A 6,232-nucleotide genomic window follows, 5' to 3' on the forward strand; every position below is an offset into this window, starting at 1 on the left:
TGACAAACATAGGTTAATGTGTTATCATATTCAAAGTTATTCGACTTTTGTGCTTAATAACAGCCGAAATATCCAATGGACTGTCATGCATGACACCATGATCAATCATATATAGTTATCTCACTGAATAAAATACACAGCAGTCTCACGTTAAGTTTCAGTACAAGAAATTTCTTTAAACCAAATATTCGTGAATTTTCCAACCCAACTTTAACAAGACATAAAAATTATAATAATCTCACATAATTTACTATGTTTCAGCTGATTAATTGCAAGATGAAACTTTTACTAGCCGCCATTGTTTCCCTCTTCTTATTGCAGAGTAAGTATAATAACAATATTTCAATCAGTTGGACTAAAATAATTCTGTCACTGTACTTCCTACATGTTCGTAGGAAATATTACAGTCAGATTTATTTGACTTAAAAGTCTTCTCGTTCGAATGGTACACACGTTTGATTCTTACCAGTATCGTTGCATTTGCCATCCCTGTAAACGAGGGCTTATAGTCCACCTTACTCACTATCCGTCATACAATAACTTAAAAGACTTCAAAAACAGATTCTGTGATAACTTACGGACTGTTAAATATTTTTTCCACAAAACCTTGTCCGTGGATATTGTCCTGCAATACGGAAAAAATGTATATACTTTTATTTAGTCTCTCTGTTTGTCTGCTGTTCTTCCGTCCGTACTTTCTGTCATCTTTAATTGAATACGGCTATCTGCACGTTAATATCTAGGAAACAAATATGTCAGATGCAAACGTGTTGTCTAGCGTACTCAAAAAACGACTCAATAACGCGTTGATTCCCATACGCAAATTATTTGTTTGAAGCAAATTCAAACTCTACTGATCTAATTTAGTGTTTATTATGTTTATATCAATGCTTTGTCTTGTAATTTACAGCTTTGGGTATACCATTATCAACAAACACAAGATATATGACTATAGGTACGTATATTTGTATGTAGGTTAATTTGAACATGAACATTTTATAATGCTGAGGTCATCTCACAGACACGAAGTGGGTATTTATGACGTTTCGGGTGTGTGTTTTTTTCGTTTTTTTTTCATTTGGGCCAGTAGTCCACTTTTCCATCCGCCTGTATGTCCGTCTGTTACAATATCGTGTTTTCTCCGTATCTTTTCAGCCTTTAGCAGATGTTAGATAAAAACGGCATGATTTTTTTTTTATTTTGTAATAAGATCCTTTCAGCTGTCAAGTCAAGGTTCAAATAGTATTTCTTGTCTGCTCAGTACTTTGAACATATGCTGTGTATCTTTTGTTCGTGTCGGTAGATCATTGTCACAAGGTTAGATAAAAATCATAGAATTCATGATTTGAATTTGTTTGGAATATTCATATTAAAGGTTTCCTTACAACATTTTAGCCTAACTGTATGGAATACTGCGACGTTAAATTCACGTAGGGTCGAGTTCAGTATAAAAAACGATTTTTTTTCAAAGTTTGCCCGTATACTTATGTTTTTGTAACAGTTTACCATTTTCTATCGGATTTCAGATCAACAGTTGGAATGTTATACTGCGGTTCAGTTGGGTGGAATGTGGAATCTTGTAACAAAACTTCAATATGTCCGCCAAATAACGTAATACATTTTATTTTATTTTTACATTCGGTTTGTAAAATTTGTGGACTGGACTATTTTTCAGAAATAAAATGTCTTCACCTGAAATATTCTGAAAGAACAGTAAGCCACATGACGAATATTGGAGTAGGAATAACTTCAGTTTTAGATCGGCGTTAGTTCATGACTGACTAGCAACGTATTTGCTCATGTCTAATGTTACTGTATCAATTTAGCGACAACATTAACTGCTGGAAGTAACAATTGAACTATAAAAAGGTTATATTGTATTAAATTGCATGGACAATTTTATCTTCAACTTTCTGTACTTGTTTAGATTTAGATTGTTAAATTTTTATGTACGAGTATGTTCTTTCAGGCATGTTTCCTATCATTCAGTACTACAGGTATGAGTGGAAATTATAATCTCAGTTGCATAGATAACAAGGCGAGTATTACAGGTATGAGTGGAAATTATAATCTCAGTTGCATAGATAACAAGGCGAGTATTACAGGTATGAGTGGAAATTATAATCTCAGTTGCATAGATTACAAACAGAGTATTACAGGTATGAGTGGAAATTATAATCTCTGTTGCATTGATAACAAGGCGATTACTACAGGTATGAGTGGAAATTATAATCTCTGTTGCATTGATAACAAGGCGAGTACTTCAGGTATGAGTGGAAATTATAATCTCTGTTGCATTGATAACAAGGTGAGTACTTCAGGTATGAGTGGAAATTATAATCTCTGTTGCATTGATAACAAGGTGAGTACTACAGGTATGGGTGGAAATTACAGTCTCAGTTGCATTGATAACAAGGTGAGTACTACAGGTATGAGTGGAAATTACAATCTCAGTTGCATAGATAACAAGGTGCGTACTACAGGTATGAGTGGAAATTACAATCTCAGTTGCATTGATAACAAGATGAGTACTACAGGTATATGTGGAAATTATACCGTCACAGGTGGGTACTACAAACATTTATGACAACCTCGGTTGCATAGATGACAAGTAAGTACTACAGGTATACGTAGAAACCCTAATTGCATATATAACGAGGTAAGTACAACATGTATGTTTGGAGGCCTTGATTGCATAGGTAACACGGTAAGTGCTACATGTATGTGTAGTAGTCCCATGTGCAAAGATGACAAGGTGAGTAATAATGGTATGAGTGGCTACCTCAGTTGCATAGATATCGAGGTGAGTACTACTGGTATGTGTGGCGGCCTCAAATGAGCAGATGAATATTGAGGTTCTTTAGGAATGAGTAGAAATTACACCCTTTGGTGCATAGACAACAGAGTGAGAACCACACGTTTTAATGAAAATTACAGTCTCTAGTGCATGAATAAAAAACGGGAAGAACAGGTACGAGTGGAAATTACATCATAAAAAGAGAAGTTGCAAATAGCTGTTGAAGTCTCGTTTACCTGTTTATTAAACAGGAAAACCCATTTTATTAGCTGAATAGCGCAGTTTAGATTATGATAACAGCATACATAGTTTTAAACAATATGAATATTCTAAAAGTTTCGTTGCTATTTTATTATTTCTACATTACATAGATATAAGTTGTGAATATTGTTGCGAAGACAGACCTTATAAACATTTATAAATGGGTTGTTCTCAATAATTGGAAAAAAACAGGTATTACTTGCTCTTTTTTCTGATGACAAGTATATATGTTAATTGAATGAAATTGCAATCTTGCAGCTGTGCCGGGACCCTACCAGAAAGGAGAAGGTGTCCGCTCCGTTTTATCTTTTCGAGTGTTGTTATACCAACCGATGCAACAAACATGGGTGTAAGATAGGAGTTATGAGTGAGAGTCATCCATTTCAGTCAAAGAGTGCCTTAATAACCTTTAGAGTGCTACAAAAATTGATTAACTTTGACTTACATTGACAATATATTTTACGAAATGTTCTCTTGATAATCCTATGTTAATATGTATAGTATATGTATCATTGTAAAAGTTTTGTTTTTCTTGTTTCTGCTATATGCCCTATTCTGAATGAGCTTTACAGAGAAAACATTTCGAATACAGTAGATTAGTAGCTATGTAGCAGAAAATTCAAATTTAGAAATGAATATTATCTTCAATGCTACAATGAATATCATTGTCATGTCTACCCGTATGTATAGGGGAGATATACTGATTAGTGTGTCTGCTTGCCTGTCTAACCGTCTGTCATAGAAGTAGATAAGTAGAATTTCAACTAGACATTATAGTATCAATGCTAGTTTTGCATATTGTCAGCATTTCCCTTGAATGATTTTTAATGGAATAATAGTTCCTAAAATGGTATTAACGAAGCAAATGTACGTGCTTGCTTATGTACCAAAGTGTCCCATATAATTCTAGCACATTTGCCTCACAAAATTCTATGGCGTGAAGAAACCTTCAATGGGTCTGAAAATCTTAAACGTCATAGAATGATTGCCTGTGGTCATAGAGTAAATTACTCAAATTATTTTGAGGTAACAGCTCAATGACCCAGTGATTTTGAGACTAAAAATAGACATTTATTTATAAGTATGAAAGATAATAGGTAAGGGTAGATTTCTCGGAAGCACAAAGCACCTCAAACACAGCCTCAGAGCAACGCATTTGCTAAGTAGGCCCACAACAAAAATAATCTGTAACGGAAAACATTATAAACGGGTTTATTGCCAGAACTTTCAAACGATCTATTCCCAATTCAGCTGGAGAGACTACCCCGTATAACTTAAGGAACGACACTAATTTTGTCATTGTTTAGACGCAAGAAATGTACTCCAGATCTATTATTCCATCATCTCATGCACTATGAAACGCACTTGAGAATAATATTCGGAATTCACCAACTCTGTCGTCATTTAAATCAAATCTTTTGATTTAAATGACGACAGAGGTAAAACTGTTAAAACCACTGTTAAGACTGTTAAAACCACCCGATGTATCAAATTATTTTTCTTACACGGCGATAATTTTTTTACAATTCATCATGCTAGAATTAGAAATATGTGTAGCAATTTGCATAATGGCCTGTTTTCGATTCACATAAGAGGAGATCCCAACTGCCTGTGTAGCAAAGGAATAGAAGATGCAGAGCACTTCTTTTTCAAATGCAACAGATTCAGAAATGAAAGGATTCGGCGGCTTTATTTCGTAACACTCACATTTTCCGTCCACTAAACTCTGAAAAACTTCTTTCTGATGCTGCTAACTTGAATGACGCAGACAATTCAATCATATTTAATGAAGTACAAACATATATAAAGAATACAGGTCGCTTTAAACCAACCTAAAATTTATTTGTTTCATCTGTTCCCTGCAAAGTCATCCTATTAAAGAGAAAACACATTTGAGGTCGAGTGGTTGAGGCCGGTCGGTCGAACTTTGGTTTAGAACAGAGCATCACAAAACAATATTTTCCCCTTTCATTTCCTTTTTTTCTTGTTTTGTTTCTTTTATCAAATTTTTTCTTGAAGTTAGATTCCATTATACTGTTTTGACAAAGTGGGGTAGGGCAGTTTATAATGTTGGCATAACTTAAAGTCCAACCCATTTGCTGATTTTGATTTTTATTTCAATATATGTTTAGTTATTTTGAATGTTATATATATATGTCGAAATGAAAAAATGCAATAAGATATGATTAAACTAAAGACTAAAAATTGCTTTTGTCCTATATCTGAATTATCATTGGGACTGCAGCTGTCAAACATTATAGGATGTATGGTTACATAGTAGTTGATCCCTATAGTTTTCCATATTGGGGTCAGTGCGTCATATGTAATGGTCATAGTGATAACGAAAGAGAAAGGTATTTCAGATCATGTTGCAAAAACAATAAACTTAAATTGCAAAATTGAAATGGTTTAACTTTTTTTTCTATGTACAAACACATGTATCTGTACTATTGCCATATATTGCAAATCACTTCATCTTTCCATGTAATTTCTTTTAAAATGATATTTTAGTACTCTTTTATCCTGGCCATTTTATAGACTTCACCTGAAGGTTACAACATGTTCGCTTACAGCTGTCTGTCGATTGTTATGTAACAGGTCAAGCAGGTGGCTTCAGAGAAATATATACTAAAAAGTGGAGTGTTTATTAACGGAGAACGGAGATTTATTTATTAGATTTTAACTACTGATGCAAATTTTAAATGGAAAATCTGTTTTATTTTATCTGATTTAGGTCTTAATGTGCATTGCGTCAAGACGTCACAATGACTTGACGTCACGGCATCTATCAACGAAAAATTATCATAATATTGCTTAATAGCCGTTATATGTGTAGCATAAATGTTGCCGGGAAATTTTGATATTCTGTGTATCAAGTGCTAAACAGTCAGCGATAGAGGTTAATTTTAAGACAAAAATTCATTATCATTAGTCTGAACTATAGTGGTTGATTTCTGCCAGCCTTGCGAATCGAAAGGACGAAATTATTCATTTTAGATCACCGAAGCATTGAAATGCTGGCACTGGTGCCAGGGCGAAAATCCGCTATTTAAAACGTAACAACGAAAAAGATGAAATTTAAAACGTGCTTGCATGTTATGGCATTTCGTTTTGATTTAAATGGTGTGCTTATACACTAGCTCTCGCACTTAATGTAAACGTGCCAAACAAAAA

General features: G+C 34.0%; 1 long non-coding RNA gene across 1 annotated transcript; it reads left to right on the forward strand.

The window, feature by feature from the left end:
* Positions 1-259: 259 nt before the first annotated feature.
* LOC128554018 (uncharacterized) lies at positions 260-2,038 on the forward strand. Its single transcript, XR_008369500.1, has 4 exons — positions 260-322; positions 911-955; positions 1,527-1,611; positions 1,970-2,038. It is a non-coding gene; the product is annotated as an uncharacterized LOC128554018 (long non-coding RNA).
* Positions 2,039-6,232: the final 4,194 nt, after the last annotated feature.

The sequence above is a fragment of the Mercenaria mercenaria genome, unplaced genomic scaffold (assembly GCF_021730395.1).
Source record: "Mercenaria mercenaria strain notata unplaced genomic scaffold, MADL_Memer_1 contig_4647, whole genome shotgun sequence".
Lineage (NCBI taxonomy): Eukaryota > Metazoa > Mollusca > Bivalvia > Venerida > Veneridae > Mercenaria > Mercenaria mercenaria.